This window comes from Cervus elaphus, chromosome 11, assembly GCF_910594005.1.
Source record: "Cervus elaphus chromosome 11, mCerEla1.1, whole genome shotgun sequence".
NCBI lineage: Eukaryota > Metazoa > Chordata > Mammalia > Artiodactyla > Cervidae > Cervus > Cervus elaphus.
The window spans coordinates 37,451,247-37,470,802 of NC_057825.1; the positions used below are offsets into that span (position 1 = coordinate 37,451,247).

At 43.9% G+C, this 19,556-nt stretch overlaps 1 long non-coding RNA gene across 18 annotated transcripts in view; it reads left to right on the forward strand.

The window, feature by feature from the left end:
* LOC122703329 overlaps positions 1-19,556 on the forward strand; it is a 96,746-nt gene that overhangs the window by 48,155 nt on the left and 29,035 nt on the right. For 11 of the 18 annotated variants that reach the window (XR_006343453.1, XR_006343443.1, XR_006343446.1 and 8 more), the window contains 3 exons: positions 9,056-9,286; positions 14,586-14,658; positions 16,913-18,385. This is a non-coding gene — a long non-coding RNA (uncharacterized LOC122703329). Of the gene's footprint in view, positions 1-9,055; positions 9,287-14,585; positions 14,659-16,912; positions 18,386-19,556 lie in introns of those variants that run through there. The other 7 variants (XR_006343442.1, XR_006343444.1, XR_006343448.1 and 4 more) reach the window with 6 other exon arrangements.

A 19,556-nucleotide genomic window follows, 5' to 3' on the forward strand; every position in this document is an offset into this window, starting at 1 on the left:
GATCATCCCAAACCAGGGTTTGAATCAGTATCCCTTGCATTGCAAAGTGGATTCTTAACCACTGGACTGCCAGGGAAGACCCCTACTTATTTATTTATTTTTTTAATGTTTTCATTTATTTGATTTGGAATGTATTCATCTTGTCTTAAGTTTTATTAGAGGATTCATTTAGGTTGAACAATATTTAAGGCTGTCTTCTTTTTTTAAAACTGTATTTATTTATTTATTTTTGGCTTTGCTGAGTCTTCATTGCTCCACATGGGCTATTCTTTGTTGAGGGACATGGGCTTCTCAATGTGATGGCTTCTCTAGTTGCTCAGTTGAGTCCGACTCTATGCGACCCCATGGACTGCAGCAGGCCAGGCTTTCCTGTCCTTCACCATCTCCTGGAGCTTGCTCAAACTCATGTCCATTGAGTTGGTGATGCCATCAAACCATCTCATCCTCTGTCATCCCCTTCTCCTGTCCTCAATCTTTCCCAGCATCCAGGTCTTTTCTAATGAATTGGCTCTTTGCATCAGGTGGCCAAAATACTGGAGCTTCAGTTCAGCATTAGTCCTTCCAATGAGGGTTGATTTCCTTTTGGATTGACTAATTTGATCTCCTTGCTGTCCATGGGACTCTCAAGAGTCTTCTCCAACACCACAGTTCAAAAGCATCAGTTCTTCAGCACTCAGCTTTCTTTATGGTCCAACTCTCACATCCGTACATGACTACTGGAAAAACCATAGCTTTGACTAGACGGACCTTTGTTGGCAAAGTAATGTCTCTGCATGTTAATATGCTGTCTAGGTTTGTCATAGCTTTCTTCCAAGAAGCAAGTGTCTTTTTAATTTCATGGCTGCAGTCACCATCTGCAGTGATTTCAGAGCCCATGAAGGGGAAAAAAAAGCATTAGCTGCTGGGAATTTGTAAAAATTATGGGAGGGTATTGGATAGGGGAGTCCAGGCAGCTTTTATAAGGACATGGACAGGGTGGTTGCAGCTGACATATGATTGCTGTAGTGCTGTGTAACTCGTAGAATGTTTGACAGTGATCCACTCCCTACCTGAAGATCTTTTCTATGGAGGTCTATTGGTTGGATGCTCCAGGAACTATCCTGATACTCCCCTTCCTGCCCAGTGGAAGCCGTTTTCAATTCAGACTCCAGAAGGGAAGCAAAACTTCCCAACAAAGGGCTGGTCATTCCTTTTCTTTCATGTAATTTACACAGACTCTGAGGACACTTCTCAAAGCCAAAGAGAGCTGTGGCCTTCACAGCCCTGCCAGCACTGAGTAGGGAATGAAGGGAGGAGAAGGAGAAGTTTTTCACAAGGTGTGAGACTTGAAGACTGCTCTGAGCAAGTACCTCAACGAATATTAAGACTCCAGTGAGTGCCCTAAAGATGCCAAGGTCTCCATGTAGCTGGATTGGGAACAGGGCAGATCCAGCCAGTGCCACACTAAATAAGCACTCTTGCTCATTCCTCAGGAAGAAAGACCCAGTTGATGGAAGAACCTGTTGTTTCTTCTTAACATCCACTTAATTACAAACTTTGAGGACAGTAGAGATCGTGGGCTTTGACTGCCCAGCATCATTCTCCCTTCTTAGATAAGAGCACCTTGATTTTCCTTTGAGGGATCACCTCCTTCTTATTCTCAGATCACTTATGGTGGAGTTAAGTCCATTCTTTGGCTCTAGGTGGAGGACACCTAACTGTGCCAGTCAGAGAATGGCATGGTCTCAAAATTCAGACCAGTTGGGACTCTGGATTTTCATTGAAACTGTTAAATGAATTCTCATTTCTTTTCCAACTAGGTTGCTAAGCCTCTAGAATGTATGTAATCCTGAGGTTGTTGGTGACCATCTTGCTACCTCGGGGGGGAAATTCTGAAGACAACACAGGTGAAAGCTGAGCTGTGAGATTGAGTAACGGAGACTAATGACATCTTTTGAGCACCAGAGATCTAATCATGCCTGAAGCTAGTCTAAGTCTGGATGTCTCATTTACATGGGTCTAGGCTTCCCCCTACCCCCTTTTTTTTTCATTTTGAAAGTTTGATTTTGATTTTTGACACCTGTAGCCAGTTGAGTCTTAATTTGTGTTATGAATTATGTATAGTTCTCATTGTAAAGTGTGGTTTGGTTTTTCTTAACATGACCTTTTGTCTTACAGTGCTAAATTTTTAGTTTGCTATGTGAATCAAGTGAGACCATAAGGAACCTAGCATTATCTTCTCTATATGGAAAAAACAGGAAGGAGGGAGGAAATGGGAAGATGGGATGCTGAATTTAAAGAACCCTGAAGTCCCTGCTGCTAAGTTGCTTCAGTCGTGTCCGACTCTGTGCAGCCGCATAGACAGAAGCCTTCCAGGCAAGAACACTGGAGTGGGTTGCCATTTCCTTCTCCAATGCATGAAAGTGAAAAGTGAAAGTGAAATCACTCAGTTGTGTCCGACTCATAGCGACCCCATGGACAGCAGCCTACCAGGCTCCTCCATCCTTGGGATTTTCCAGGCAAGAGTACTGGAGTGGGGTGCCAGTGCCTTCTCCGTGAAGTCCCTAGGTACCTAGGAACCCTCAGGCCCTATCTGGTCCTTCTGTTCTAAGTGACCCTAGTGTTCTATGCTTTTCCCTTATAATACATCATCATAGTTAGTAATGATGTGTAATATTTTGATTAATCATGTAATAGTTTGATTAATGTCTCTGTCTCCCTCATTGACCTGGTAGTTCCATGAAGGCAACGATTTTACTAAAGGTTTTATCCCCAAACAACTAGTCCAGCATATGGCATTCAGCAAATGTTTATGGAATGAATTGCCATGAATAGTTATACGGATTGGACTGATCCTCCTTGATTATTGGGGTTAGGATTGTGGCAGAATTGGCAAAAGCAGGGAAAGCTGTCCCTATCCCCTTTGTATTTCCTACACTACCCACACCCCCAACACACAGAGGATTTTTGTCTTTTTTTTTTTTTTTTAATATTTATTTATTTTATTTATTTATTTGGCTGTTCCCAGCCTTAGCTGCAGCATGTGGGATCAAGTTCCCTGACCAGGGATTGAACCCTGGCCCCCTGCATTGGGAGCACAGAGTCTTAGCCTCTAGACCACCAGGGAAGTCCCGGATTTTTGTCTTAAATGAGATAGTTAATTTCAATTTGGTTGGGAAAGCCTTTATCAAACCTTTAGTGCTTATGTTGTTATTAGAGCATTTTACTGAGGAATTAAATAGTGTGGTGGTTGACTTAATCAGTGGAAAGCCTTGCAGAGGAGTGGGTCAGATCTGTGTGATTAACAAGCAGTCTTGCTTGCTCCTTTGTCTTTATGAAATCATCTATTTAACTGGGATAGTCCACCCTCACTCAGGTTTGCCCAGAAATGTGTTGGAGACTGTAGGAAGGCCCAGGCAGTCAATGAGGAAGTTGGGGATGTTGGAGACTTGACTGTCTTAACCAGAAACAAATGCAGTAAAAGGTGGCCCTGGGAGGAGGGGACGGGTATCCTGAAGCTCACTCCTTCCTCCCTCCCCTCTGGACCGGGCCCAGCAGGAGCTCCAGGGCACGGTCCCACCCCCTGCCTCGCCACACAAAGCCTCCCCCTCCCAGCCGAGGCTGCGTTTCTTCCCTTCCCCCAGCCTGCTTTCCCTGAGATGAGGAGAGTGTTTCCCAAGGCCCATGTGACTTCTACTGGCAAGTGACGACTACAGACGGTTTACCAGTCAGTAAAACTGCCTTTTGTGCTGTAATAATCCTTTTCCTGTTTAAAACTCGGGGGATTTTCTACTGTTGCCAGTACTTTTTCAAGTCAGCAATTACAGTGTGGATTATGTAATGGCTAGGTATTAAAAATAGAAAAGACCAGAGTTTGCATCTATTTTAACCAAGTGAAAACAGAGCAGAGGGAGGGGAAAGGAGGAGGGGGAGAGATCAGAGGAGGAGGGGGACAGAAATTAAACGACAGGAAGCAATGAGAGCTCATCACGTGACCAGACAGTCCACAGTTTACTCTGCCCTTCTGCCTTTTCTTGGCCTGGGTCCGCACTCCTGTTCAAGGCCTCCTCCAGGGAGGGGACCCTGCAGAGAATTCTGAGGACTCAGGACCCTCTTGGGTATTTCTCAGCTGAGCCTTGGGGTGTTTGCCTGCCTCTGACAAGCAAAGTGACCAAGAGGGGGAGGGATTGAATTTGGTGTTCTCTTCCAACCGCACCCCTGCCCCCAAGTCCAGGACTCCTGTGTCTTGATTTCCTTGGTCTTAGAGCTCTGCTTGTTTCTCTTGTTGCAGTGTTAGCATCATGGTATGGTTTATGGAGGAGTCTTGAGCATCCCAGGTCTCTATCAGTCCCACTCGCCAAAGCCACCCACCCATATATATATAAATATATATATTTATATATAAATATATAATGTAATCAAAACCCCTATATTCACTATGAAAAATGACTTCAGACCCTCCAGCCCTCCTGCTTCCCCACCCCAACTCCTCTTCCCACACTGGATTGCTACCTCTAAACCCTTCAGGTGGTGCATAGTAATTCAGAGGCTACCACTGATTTGTTCTTATGTGACTTCTCCTTGCTAATCCCCCACCCCTACCCTGAATCAGGAAATCTTTTTGTTTTCCAAGAGACCTACTGAATTACTTTTAAGTACCTCTAATGGTGAAATTTTCGGTGCCAGGTAGGTCTGGAGCAAGGAGGATATTTTTGGAAGGAGGACTTCTAAGAGTCTGACAGATCACGTCAAAATACACCAGGCTTTCTACTATGTCACCATTTATACAGAGGAACCCACAGAGGGAGGTTTTGAGTTAATCACTACTACATGGTCTTTGAGCCTACATAGAGCCTATCCTGAAAGTATCCTACCTCGTAGGTCTTGGGTGGCAGGGAGTGATGGGTACTTTGAAGAAGCAGCTCACTGTTTCCAAAGAGGGAACCCAGATGTGTTTGGTGGGGTTAGGGAGAGAGACCTAAAAGTCTAGATTGTCAATAGAGTCAGTTGTAGGCATTATTAGAAAGTTACTTCCTCATCATTACTTCTGTCTACTCTTGCACCTGCCCCATCACACTTCATTCTCAGAGCCTTCATCTGCACTGGGGGTGGAAGAGAGTGTCAGCAACTCAGAATAACACTGGTCCCAGCTCCTTCCAACTCCACCCAGCCCTGCCCAAAGTAGAGGGAGTGCAGTGAAAGGAAGAGGGGTCTAATTTGTAAATTTTAGGCATTATTTCATTAGATAGGAAGGGGAACCTGGGGACCTTCCTTAGGGCCTTTCAAATCATAATACCAACCTGGACTGGGAAATGTCCATGGGGTGGCATGTCTTTTGTTGGTTTTTAGGTCTTTGATTCTGGATTCCTGTTCACATTCTCACTAGAGGCTGACTTTGGTAAGGACTGCCAAACATCTGATATGGTCCAGATTTTAATTTTGCAACCCACTGTGTCCATTAATGCACTTGAACATGCCTGATCAAGTTCCTGGCCTTGGGTGTGGTTAGGGTCAGTGCTGCATCAGTCATCTGTTATCTGGACAGGCTGGTCACTCCTGACCAGGCAGTCAGCAGAAGTTGGAGGTTACAGTGAGTATCTGCCTTCCACAACCCATCCCACTCCTGAGATTTTAGCAAGGTAAGGAGTCCACTGAAGAGCCTGCCTTAGGGGCTGCCAGGTGCTTGAGTCAGTCAAGGACTAACTCATTAGCAGGTTCACAAAGGAGCCCTTTCTGCCTAAACTCAACTCTGTGCTGTGGCCTTTTTCCCATTCCCACCCCCATGGATAAGACCATAAGGAGACATCGTAACTTGGCCACAGCACCTGCCCCATCACACTTCATTCTTAGAGACTTCATCTGCACTGGGGGTGGAAGAGAGTGTCAGCAACTCAGAATAACACTAGTCCCAGCTAATTGGGTACACTGGTCATCCCTATCCTTTTTCTGAAAGGGGTCACCTTTTCTCTCATTAAAATACCCAAGGTATTTTCACCCCTCCACACACAAACACACACAGACACGTGTGCACACATAGAGGTGGTGCTTCTAGTGTCTGTTGCTTAAGATAGTGCTAGTTCACAAGCTGGTATGGACTGGGTAACACTTCAGTACAATTTAGTCGCTCAGTCATATCCGACTTTTTGTGACCCCATGGACTGCAGCATGCCAGGCTTCCCTGTCCATCATCAACTCCCGGAGCTTGCTCAAACTCATATCCATTGAGTTGGTGATGCCATCCAACCATCTCATCCTCTGTTGTCCCCTTCTCCTGCCTTCAGTCTTTCCCAGCATCAGGGTCTATTCCAGTGAGTCAGTTCTTTGCATCAGGTGGTCAAAGTATTGGAGCTTCAGCTTCAGCATCAGTCCTTCCAATAAATATTCAGGACTGATTCCCTTTAGGATTGACTGGTTTGATCTCCTTGCCGTCCAAGGGGCTCTCAAGAGTCTTCTCCAACACCACAGTTCAGAAGTATCAATTCTTCAGTGCTCAGCTTTCTTTATGGTTCAACTCTCACATCCATAGCTTTTGATTATACGGACCTTTGTTGGCAAAGTAATGTCTCTGCTTTTTAATACACTGCCTAGGTTTGTCATAGCTTTTCTTCCAAGGAGCAAGTGTCTTTTAATTTCATGGCTGCAGTCACAAGCCAGGGGGAGCGTTTAAATAGATTTAATTTTTATTTATCTGGCTGCATTGACAAATTTGAGACACAGTAGTGCTTCTGTAATATGGGACACTCATATGGGCCACAGAGCAAGGTATAAATGGTAGATCTCTTGCAGTAACTCCATGACCGGGGTCAGAGCTCGACAACTATCTCCCTTTACCGCACATAGTACCACACCCCTCAGACCTCTTCTTGGTCTGATTCTGACGTCAGATTCAGAAATAAGTTTGGGACATGAGCCAAGACAGGCTGAGGGTTGGGCCTCAGGACTCCACCTATTTGTCACAACTCCTCTGGCTGGAAGTACCAGGAGGTGGGAGTGAGGAGAGCTGGTGTAGCACCTGATATGCCTGCAGCCATACCTTGAGCTACTCTGTCATCCAGCAGAATATGGGGGTGGGGGGAGGGAGAGGAGAGAGGGAGGAAGAGGAGGAGAAAGGAGAGAGGGAGAAGTGAGGAGGGGAGGGAAGGGGAAAAGGATGAGGGGCTTGTAGCCAGGGCCTTGGAGCTGGGCAGAGCCAGATTGACAGGGATGTCTCTGTTTCCTTCTGGGACTGAGATTCAAGTGTTTAAGGTTCTAGTCTTGGGAAAATCAGCAGGGGATGTGCTAGCAGCCAGCTTTGGCCTTGGGATAATCTGAGTCCAGGCTGACCAGGGTCGCTAAACACAGAGCCGTGCCAGCCCTTCCTCTGTACCCTCTTTCCTTCCAACCAGACAGACAGGCCTGGGCTCCAGAAACTCTTGTTTTGTCACAAAAAGAAAGGTGAGGAACAACTCACTAGCACTTCCTGCCCTGAGGGGTTTGCATTTTAATTTTTTTTTTTTTTAAGTTTTTGTTTAATTATCTGGCTGCACTGGGTCGTAGTTGTGGCAGGTGGGATAAAGTTCCCTGACCAGGGATCAAACCCAGGGCCCCTGCATTGGGAGCATGGCATCTTAGCCACTGGACCACCAGGGAAGTCCCAGGGGTTTGCATTTTAAAAGGATACTTTCAGAGTATTATTAGTATCACTAAAAATGTTAACTTCTCCTCTAGTCAGTTTTGGTCATTTAAAATTTTTTATAAAAAGTAAAAACCTTAAAATTACTAGCATAAAATTTTCAGTCTTTTTTCCATATATACTGTATTTAATCTTCTTTTCTTCATTCCCAGAATTTTTTTTTTTTTTTGGCCACGATGTGCCCTGTATGGGATCTTAGTTTCTCAACCAGAGATGGAACTTAACACCCCCTGCAGTGGAAGCGTGAAACTTAACCACTGGACTGCCAGGGAAGTCCCTCATGCCTTTTGTTTATGATTAGTTTTGTTAGAGGTCCATTTTCTAATAACCAGCTTTTGTGTTATCTCTATTTTTTTTGTCTTCTATTTCATTGTTTTACTTTTTAATCAGTTTTAAACTAGTTTTGTAGTTGAAAAATAAAGGATCATTTTCATCTTATTAAGAAGGCCAGTTACCCAAAAGAATGGACAAAAGATTAAAAAAGAATTTTATGTGACTTATAAGACCTTATTTAACAGGTAAAATAATGCATTTTAGTGACGGACCTCTGGCCTTGAGTGGGGATGGGAGACATCTTAAAGTGAGTGCCGCCTGGAGGGAAACCTGGATTGCAATCTGGAGGCTGCTGCTCCCATCTGTGATTTAGTTACTGGTATTAGTCAAGGTATAGACCTCTGCTTCCTCCCCTGTAAATCGTGACTAATAAAAAACGGCCCCACCTGTCTTAATCATTCGCTGTATCAATTCAGGTACTGAGTGTGAGGGAGATAAAACACCTGAACTTGCTCTCTTCCCTCTGCCCCTAGTCTGTCTGCTACCGCAGGTGGCAGGGAGGGGTTGTGGGTGAACCCAGCCTCGCCTGGGAGAACTGCCTTACCAGGCTCTGGTGTGTAACCTTAAAGGAACATTATATTGAAGGGAAGGAAAGTATCTTATTCTCTCTTTAGCTCATTGTGCTTGCTCCCTTATCTCTTCTTCAGCTAGGTGTTGTTTTTGATTTTATTTTTAGGTGTTTTATAATTCTTTTTCTGTGGAGAAGTGAGTGGGAGGGATAGGTGTGCTGGAAACAAGCCCAAAGAACTGGGAGTCAGGAACCAGGTGTTCTGTATCTACAGTTCTCAAATGTTTCGGTCTTGGGACCCTTATTATGCTCATAAAAATTACTGAGGACTTTAAATACTTTTATTTATGTGGATTGTAGCTATAGATATTTACCATAGTACAAATATGAAAAAAACTTAAAAACTTAGGCTTTAAAATTAGTTGTTTATTATTTTAAAATAACAGTAACAAATTTTTTACATGTTAGCATACTTCTTATAAAAATATATTTTCTAAAAGAAAAAAGAACAGTTGTATTGTTTATAGTTTTGCAAATCTCTCTCTTTTTTTTTTTCTCTCCAGGCTGCTCCGTGTAGCATGTGGGATCTTAGTTTCTAGACCAGGGATTGAACCCACGCCCCCTTCGTTGGAAGCATCACTGGACCACCAAGGAAGTCCCAGCAAATCTCTTTAATGAATAGCTTAATAGAAGACAGCCGGATTCTCATGCCTGCTTTTGTATTCAATAATATATTGCTTTCCTTGGAGTAGATGAATGAAATTCAGCTTCATATAGATTCGTATTTGGAAAAAGTAAGAGTATTTTAAGAGTCTTTTCAGATAATTGTGGATATCTTTTAATTTGAAGTCATAATATTTTGATAAAGACCTTTATTTGCTTTACACAGCAGTAAAAATTATATATTATACATTGTGTGTGTGTGGGCTCAGTCACTGACTCATGTCCGACTCTTTTGTGACCCCCTGGACTATAGTCTGCCAGGTTCCTCCGCCCATGTAATTTTCCAGGTAAGAATACTGAAGTGGGTTGCCATTTCCTACTCCGTGGATATGTTTTTTGATATGTCATCAGAATTGGACAGATGGCATTTTCTGAAAGGTTAGTTGCAGTGTGAGATCTGAAACCATATCAGTGAATTTCTCATACTCAGTTATATTAGGGCTTCCTTGTGGCTCAGCGGTAAAGTGAGCTAATGTGGTAAAGTAATGAGCTAAAGGTAAAGTAATGTGGCTCCTGCAGTGCAGGAGACATGAGTTCGATCCCTGGGTCAGGAGGATGCCCTGGAGAAGGAAATGACAGTCCATTCCACTGTTTTGCCTGGAAAATCCCATGGACAGAGGAGCCTGGCAGGCTACAGTTCATAGGATCACAAAGAGTCAAACACTTCTTGGTGACTAAACAGCAGCTATAGTAAAGTCTGTTGGTCTGTCTTGTGTGTTGAATGGGTCTTTTATTCATGCCTGATTTTCTAACATCATGCATTGGTCATTGGAAAATAATGGCTCAGTGATTTAGGCAAATCTTCTGAATGTAGACACATTTCAGTTCAAAATACCACATTTGTTATTATTACCACTAATTTCATCACCAAGTGTAGATATTGGGAAGCTGTCAAGCTCATTCTTTCAACAGTTTTCACTTGACAGCTCAAATTCTATCGGAAAAAAATACTAGCGGTTTCTTGATTTGACAAGTTCACTTCATTTTTGAGAACCCGTCTTCCAATACCCAAGTCTGAATTATCAAAGTTTGTCAATTGTTCTTTCTAATAAAAATGATGTTCCCCCCCAAAAGCAGGTAGTTTAGCTATCTATGCAAACAATAACATAAATGCGTCCAGTACTTCAGCCCAAGTGATTTGTGCACAGGCTCATAACAAGATGTGTACTCAAGGGTCATGTTTTAATAAGATTAATAATTATTGCTCCATTATAGACATTCTTAGGTGAAATTGACCTTTTTATTAAAACATAAGTGCTTGGGAATGAAGAATATGACTTTGTTGATTTGTGTTAAGGCCCCAGCAGTTTCATCTCTTGTTGCTTTAGTGTTAGTACAAATGTCAACAAAGTGAACACTACAAAAAAGTCTTGGTATTATTATGGACTCCCCCCGCCCCCACCTCCGCCGCCACCCCGCTGCCCACAGGAGTCCAGAGATCATAATACAATAGCCACTGATCTGTGTGATCATGGGCAGTGATGGCTTGCGGGCTCCAACACCTCAGTCAGCCTTCCTGGGTCTCAGTTTCTTCAACTGCATGAGGGGCCTGGTTGGGTTGTTAGTTTCTCCATACTGTTGGACCCTATTTGCTAGTCCTTGGAGACACTTCTCCCCCAATAGCTGTGCTACAACTCTGTTATCTCTCCCTCTCTCATGTCTGATTTTCTCTCCATAGTTCCCCCTCAGCCCACCTCTTATAGTTGGGTGTCCTTGTTTCATGTGCTCCTTCACTCTCTGGGTGATCTTATCCCTTCCCTGGTCTTTAGCCATCACCTGCAGGCTGACAGCTTCCAAGTCTCTGTCTAGTCCAGCTATCCGTCCTGGGCTCCAGTTCTATGAGTCTAGCTTCCCTTTGTACCTCTTCACCAGTATGCTTATAGGCATGTCACTGGCAGATCTCATCATTTTCCTCCACACATTGCCTTCTCTTCCAGAATAGCCAGTCTTGGTTAATCCTTCATCCACCTAACCACTTAAACCAGAAGCCCAGGAGCTCTTCTCCCGCTTATCCAGTTCCCTTACTTCCATCGTCTAATCACCCAGGCCTGTCGGTTCTGCTCCCTAAGTATTTCCCCAGTCACTCGCTGCTCTCCAGTTCTTCCACTACTGCCTTGGACAGGCCCTCATCATTTCTTAAACTGTTGCAAGAACCCTCTCTCTGGTCCCCTCTCCTCCCTTTCAAACCTATACTCCAGCTTAGGCTGGAAACCATAACAGTTTTTGTTTTCCCATTAAATTCATATTGTGTACTTACGTGTCAGGCATTGTGCCGGATCCTGGGGATACAACATAGAAAAGACACCCAGAAGGCACAGTCCCTTGCCTTCAGCACTCCCAGTATATGAGGGGAGAGAAAATATAGAGGACACAGGAGAGCATGACACAGTGTTAGAGATTGGGGGGTGCTTGGGAACCCCTAGAAGCTTTAATTGAGGGTTAGCTAAGTTCAAGGGCTGGCCAAAGAACAACTTCCTGGAGGAAGCAACACTCAGACTGCACAACTGGGTGGGAATTAGCTAGGAGTGGTGGGAGTGTGGCAGTGAAAAAGCTTTCCTAGTGCTTTGATCATCCCAATTTCCCTGCTTAAAGTGCCCTTCTGAGTGTCACCACTGCCTGTAGGATAAAGTTCAAATTCCTTACCATGGAACACAAACTTTGTGGCCTCTTAACCATTACCCTGTATTCGCCCTGAGCTACTTTCAGTTCCCCTAAACCCCGGCTCACTCCCTCACAGTTCTGGCCTTTGCATACAGGGTTCCTCACATCCTCCACCCTTCCCACCCACTCTGAGTTACCTGTGTCAGCTGACTCAGGAGACCTTCCCTGACCTCTCCCGTATAGACACTGTGGCTCCATCGCCTGTGCTCCCCACCTGTGCACACACCTGGACTTTATCTGTCACGTCATTAGAGCCCAGCCGAATGTCTCTGACTCTTGCTCCTACTTGCCAGTGCGAGATCCTAGGTCCTGCCTGGTTCCCACTTGCTCACCCCATGATCATTTTGGGGATCCTCAGGGTGTGTGTTTCCCATGTGCTGATGGATAAGGTTAGTTTAACCCCCTACCCCCACTCCCACTATCTTTTCCCTTTTTCCAGCTCTGCAACCTCCCTTTGCCCCTGCCACACCCCATGGAGCTATCAGATCTGCTGGACATTAACACACCCATCAGGCACACTGCACCTGCTAGGAGCCACTGACAGTCCTGTTGGCATGAAGTCAGCCAGCTCTCTAGTATCAGAGCAGGGCCATGGGGCTTCTGGTACCCCTATTGCCTTACAGAGCCATCAGTTTCAACTCCACAGGTACATCTATAAATCACAACTACCATCCTAGCTTAGAATTACCTCCTCCATTCCACAGAGCAAAGCTTTTGTCTCTGGGTCAGCTCATTGTACCTATTTCCTCCTCCCTTTAGAAAGAGTTCAGGCACCTCAACCCATCATGCAAATTTAGCTTCCCAAGGCACCAGTGTGCCAGACAGGTGTCACCTTCATCACCTTCTATCCCCAGGCTGAAGGTAAAAAATGTATGGATATTATTTATTTAAAATAATGGATTATATAAGCAATACTGAATATAGCTTAATCATTAGAAATCCAAGCAGGTTAGAGATTCATAGACTAATACTGATAAAGCTCCTCTTCCATCCCTACCCGTGTCTTAAAAGTTTACATTCCTGGTAGGTATTGATGGGCTAATTAATTGCTGGAAATGTTCAGACTTTCTATTTTGCATTTACACATATGTGTGGCTTGCATGAAACTTAAGAAAGGAATCTCTTTTTTTCTTCCCTGAATTTTCCCCCTTTCTACTCTCATATTCATGGAGCTGACTCTCTCTTGAGTCAGCTCTTCAGATTAGAAAAAGGAATCATCCTTCGGATGTCTCTGGCTTTTGTGTGTCAAAAGCTTGCACACTTAGGGAAACTTTAGGATGTGTAGACTAGCTCATGGAAGAAAAAGGATTCTCTTCCTCAGGATGAATGCTTTGACTGGAAACAAGATAGAAGAATGATTTCACCTAGGTGGCAAGACCCCAACTCTTTGCAGCCTTACCCTCTGCAGACCGGATGGGGGCAGGAGACAGAGGGGAGAAAGATCTGAGGTGTCTGGAGCCCTGCCCTGCCTTCTAGCAGTTCACCTGGGCAGGCAGGAGTGAGGTCCCAGAGAGTGATGGCCACATGGTGGGGCCAAGCTGGGGGGACCCAGGCAGCCTGGTCCAGGATCCCTGGCTGCCCACAGCGGCCAAGAGCAGCAGAGGTTACTAGATCTGACCTCAGCCCACTTCACAACTGCCTCCAGTGTCCCATGTCTGGCACTTCTCAGTGTGCAGACATACCTAGCATTAAGCTTCCTGTTGGCAGGATGGAAACGCACCATAAACACTGTGTTGAGTTATAGAAACTAAAGTTTGATTTCTTGCACATCTGAATTTGTGAACTGAGATTTGTTCCTGTGGCTTGTACCATTCATATTTTGCCACTTGTGAAAATGATTTCATAATATATCTTGAAAATGTTTCCACAGAAGTGGATATATATTTATCTTTTTTTTAAAATAAAAAACTATTATTTTTTTTAAATACAGGCTCATAGTAGGAAATTCTAACAATACTGCAGGAGAAAGCAAAAATTCTCTAGTCATCTATTCCCACTCCCTAGACAACTATTGCTAACAGCTTCTTGAATGTTCTAGAAATTTCCCACGAAGATAAAGACGTGTCCGTTTCTATATAGCTCTTTTTATATATAAATAATCTCAAGCTACAGGTACTTATCTGCAACTCTTTTGATTATTTAACAATTTGACCTTTATTGTTAAATAAGTTCTATTATTTAAATAGATACAGTTCAACTTTCTTTCAGTGATGCCCAGTATTCCATAGAATGGATGTGCCACATGGTTTTAAATTTCCAGATTTTTAGCTGTTACTAATCAAGGGCACAATGAATATCACAATAGCTAGCATTTATTTATTTATTTTTTTAGCTAGCATTTATTGATCACAGATATTGTTCTTAGCATATGGAAAGTCATAACCCTTATATCAGCCGATTGAGGTATAGGCCCTTGTTATTGCCCCTGCTTCACAAATAAAAGGACTAAGCCACAGAAGAGGTCAGTAACTTTCCCTTGGTCACATATCTGGTGGTGCTGCGTCTGGAATTTGAACCAGGCATCAGGTCCCAAGCCTAAACTTGAGTACACCATAGCCCCGTGTGAATGCTGTACACCTGGGCTAATATCTCCATAGATGGGTTTGTAGCAGTTGCAAATGTTGGGTCAAAATAAATGCACGATAAACTTTAACAGTGCTAAGCGGTTAGAAGCCTATTTTATGAAGAGAGCTATGTTCTTCTTTTCAGAATCAAGTACAGAGGCCACTTGTTTCCTGAGAAGAGGTGGGGCTACACCTCTTGTGCCCAGAGACCTCACTAGGTAAGGCTGTTTTCTCTGCCATGGTGAGGGCTTCAGTTCTGCTTCCTATCTGGCCGCCTCTCTGGGCTAGACTGTGTTCCCAGGAGCCTCAGTAGCCATGCCTATGCCCTTTCACTAAGGCCACAGCCACAGGCTGCCAGCGAAGTCAGCCCCTGGACTCCTGTCCTCCCTGCGCCCTCTTGTCTCTCAAGGGCGAGGGTACCTCCCAGCTAGGAGATGGCCCAGACTCCAGTTTCCTGTTTATCTGAAAGAAGAGAAGCGGGTAGCCATCTAGAGAAACAAGTTGGCCACTGTTTACTTCCCCACCCGAAGCTCCTACATCTGACTGCAAGGGGCGTCAATGAGGGGCTTCCAGGTCTAGACCCACACTGGAACCTGCACAGAGGTGTGAGGTCAGAGTATGTGGTACAGCTTCTCCTTGGCAGTGGTTTTTATAGGACTGTGTCATGAGTGTTTAGTCACTCGGTCATGTCTGACTCCACAGCACCATGGACTGTAGCCCACCAGCCTTCTCTGTCCATGGGATTTCCCAGGCAAGAATACTGGAGTGGATTGCCATTTCCTACTCCAGGTGATCTTCCTGACCCAGGGATTGAACCTGAGTCTCCAGAATCCAGGTGGATTCTTTACCGCTGAGCCACCAGGGAAGCCCTAGGACTATGTCAGTGGTTCTCAAATGGGGGCCATTTTGCCCTCACTGGCACCAGCAGGGGGTATTTACCAATGTTTGGGGATGTTTTTCATTGTCACAACTTAGTGAGGGGCTGGGGTGGGATGTGCTGCTGGCATCCAGTGGATAGAGGAAGGACACGGATGCTGCTAAACATCCTCTCAATGAAGGCACAGGACAGCTGTTCACGACAAGAGTTATCCAGCCCAAAATGTCAGCAGTGTTGAGAAATCCTGGGCTACAGAAGGGCAGACAGTGCTCAGCACATGGCTGTCACCGTGACATTATCAGTGGCAAACACTTAACATCTTGTTCACCTCTAGCTTGCCACTGTTTTAAAGTAGTTTATACACATGAACTCATTTAATCCCCACAACAAGTCTATGAAACAAGTTCCACTATTATCGTCCCATTTACAGATGAGGAACTGAGGCATGGGGCTGTAAACTACTAGCTCAAGGTTCCCATGGTGGCATCTAAGCTTGGCCTCTCTCAAGTGCTCATTGCAAGTGCTCCAGGACTTTCCTTCTCTCTCCGCTTCTTCCAGAACCTTGGATTGTTTATATCTGTACAAAGAGAAGAAAAGCAGTCAACTGGTCCTCTCTTTGACACCTCTGTTTCCAGTGGCATTTGTATTTTCTTTTCTCCAGAGAGTTTAACTGAAATGAGTACTGAGGGCAAAAATTATGGACAACCATGAAAATTTACTTGTTGAGTTTACACGAAAAAAATTCCTCATGTCACTCCTACAGTGGTCTCTTAGAACTCTTTCAGCCTCTGGGCTTACAGGCTGGGCTGCTTGGGAAGTAGATTTGCTTAAACACGAGAGCAAACGTTATCCTTTAGGAGGACAAGGAGGAGCTGGTGGGTCAGGTTAGGGACACCAGGGATGCCAGGCTGTTCTGACAAGGCCCATAGTTTGGATAAAGGGGGTGCTTCTCCAGATGAGGCCTCCAACGGCCAAGATGGGAAGTTGTAAATAGGATGAGGATGGCGGAAGGAGTGGGAAGGGATCTGTTGGATCAAAGCCAACTTTTCACCATAAGGAATACTTATTAATTATAGGATGCCACAGGATTGGCTATGCCTCTGAGTGTGGGAGCAGTAACCTTTGCTTTAAACAAACAGCCCCGTCACTCAACAGTAATTAGCAGCAACAATAGGCATCTTCACAAGACCAGATTGACAGGTGGCCCACAACACACAGCCTCAAGCCTGGCTGGGAACCCAGCTTGGATGCTACACCTGTGGAGCCAATCAGCCCGTGCTTGGGCAGCCCAAGAAGTACTGATACAAAAATGACATACTCATCCTTGGGCTGTTTGCTGGAAACTTGCTATGTACTAGGTACTGAGAAGGGGTTTCCCTTGTGGCTTGGATGGTAAAGAATGTGCCTGCATTGTGGAAGACCCAGGTTTGATCCCTGGGCCAAGAAGACCCCCTGGAGAAAGGAACAGCTACCCATTCCAGTATTTTTGCTGGAGAATTCCATGGACAGAAAGGAGCCTGGTGGACTACAGTCTGTGGGGTCTCAAAGAGTCTGACATGAATGAGCGACTAACAGTTTCACACTTTTTCTTTCAGGCTCTGACAGGAACACAAAAGAAATGTAAGACACAGACTATACCCACAGTCAAGAGAATTGAGTAGACAACATTAAGTTTGAAAAGTTGTAATAGCACAGAAATATACAGAATTGTCCCTCCATGTCCAGGCATTGGTTCCGGGAGCTCTCTCCTCATCCCTGGAGTTACCAAGATTCATGGATGCTCAAGTCGCCTGTATAAAAAGGTGTAGTATTTGTATATAACCTATGCACATCTTCCCACATACTTTTTTTTTTTTTTTTTTGGCCTGGCTTGTAAAATCTTAGTTCCCCAAGTAGGGATTGAACCCAGGCCTTGACAGTGAAAACATGGAGTCCTAACCACTGGACCTCCAGGAATTCCAGTATACTTTAAATCATCTCTAGAGTACTTGCAATAACTAATACAATGGAAATGCTATGTAAATAGTTGTAAATACAGTGTAAATGCTGTGCAAATGATTGCCAGTGAGGGGACAATTTCAAGTTTTGCTTTTTGGAACTTTATGGATTTTTTTCCCACTTGAGTATTTTCAATCCTTCGCTTTTTGGATTTGCAGATGAGGGCCGTATATTACATATAAGGACCCTCAGAGCCAAATGGGAATTCTAGACCAGGTGACGGGAGAGGTCTGTATCACACTGGTGTGTTTCTTGTAAAAGAAGTAGGAAACACAAGAAAATAAATCATACTAATTAATGCTTGTCAGAGATATATATTATAAACTATTTTGGTTATATCCTTTAAGATCTTTTTTCTGTGCACACACATGGATATAAATATACATACACATTCCATTACACAAATGGGTTCATATACGTTACATACTGTTCTGTGACTGACTTTTTATACTTAGCAATAAGTTGTTGACTGTTTTCCTTGTCAATAAATTAATGACTCTCTGGTATTTCACTATATACCTACCACAATTTAACCAATTCCTTATTATTGTCCCTTTAGGTTACCAACAGTGGTGGCCTATATATAATACTGACTCTGTGCATGTCCTTATTTTTAATCCTTAGGTTTTAGTCTTTAAGTAGAATTGTTAGATCAAAGGATATGCACACTTTCAGTGATTTTGATACATTGCCCAGTTGCCTTTCAGAAAGTTTATATCAGTTTAGGCTCTGTAGTCCTGTGAGACTATCTCTTTCACTACATCTTTCCCAACATTAGATATTATTATTTTTAATTGCAAATTTGATAAGCAAAATAGTGTTTCGTTGTTACTGCTTTATTTTTACTTATTATTTTATTACTTGGACTTTGTTTGTTTTGGACTTTTTTTACAGGCCAGTTAGTCATTGGTGATTCTCTTGACAAATTGTTTGATTGTATACTCAATCTAGTTTTCTATTGGTATATTCTTTTTTAAAATTTCATTTGTATTTGATTATTATTTAGTGTTACTAGGGTCTTCCCTGGTGGCTCAAATGGTAAAGAATCTGCCTGCAATGCCAGAGACCCAAGGTTCGATCCTTGGGTCAAGAAGATCCCCTGGAGAAGGGAATGGCGACCCACTCTAGTATTCTTGCCTGGAGAATTCCATGGACAGGGGAGCCTGGTGGGCTACAGTCCATGGGGTCGCATTTAAAAAAAAATTTAATGTGGTTTATTCTTTTTGTCTTATTGATTGAAAAGAGTACTCAATGTATATTCAGACTGTTAACTCTTTGTCTATTTTATATTACAAATATTTTATCCTAGATTGTCATTTGCCATTTAGTTTTGTTCACTAAGCATTTGTAAAACTAAAATGTCCATGCAGTCAAGGTAGCCTGTATAGGCTTTCCAAGCCACTAGGTGGAGGTGGCTGTGGCTGGGAGCAGGGAAGCCCATTGGTGGCCCTTGCACTGGTACCAAGGTGGCAAAACAAGGCCCATAGTGAGGCCCCTTGGAGAGAATTGAGTTGTGCAGTTACAGACAGAGTAGAGGTGGCCACGATAATGGTGATCTTGGTGAGGCAGTGAAGAGGGAGGGAGAGGAATCTGGGGCAGCACATAGGGTGCTAATGGAGGGCAGAGGGAGCAGGTAGAGGATGAGCCAGAATGGGGAATACAGGAAGAGGAGGGGCTGGGGGTGAGGGGGAGCGACTGTTGATGGAGTCTCTGGATCTCTAGGCCTGGCCTGGTTTCTGTCTCTGTGTCAAGCACAGAGAGGCGTTCTCTGCTACAGAATTACAGATTGAGATAAATTCTCTCTTAATACTTTTAATTTTATCTTTTTGGGATTTTTTTTTTTTTCTTTTTTTCGAGGGATTTTTATTTTTACATTAAAATCTGGATGAATTTGTTGTATTTTCATGAGTTGTGAGTTAAAGATTTAATTTTCTTTTCCCTAAGGATAGATGAAGTGAAGTCGCTCAGTCATGTCCGACTCTTTGCGACCCCATGGACTGTAGCCTACCAGGCTCCTCCGTCCATGGGATTCTCCAGGCAAGAATACTGAAGTGGGTTGCCATTTCATCCTATTTATCCTTGCCCTCCTGATCTGAAATACCACCTGGATCTTACAGTAGATTTCCATGTATATACCTGAGTCTGCTCCAGAATTCTCTGGTGTGTCCCAGTGAATTGTTTGGTACTACACTAGCACCATATGTCCTGATCACATTTTCCTTAAATATTGGGTGGGCCAAA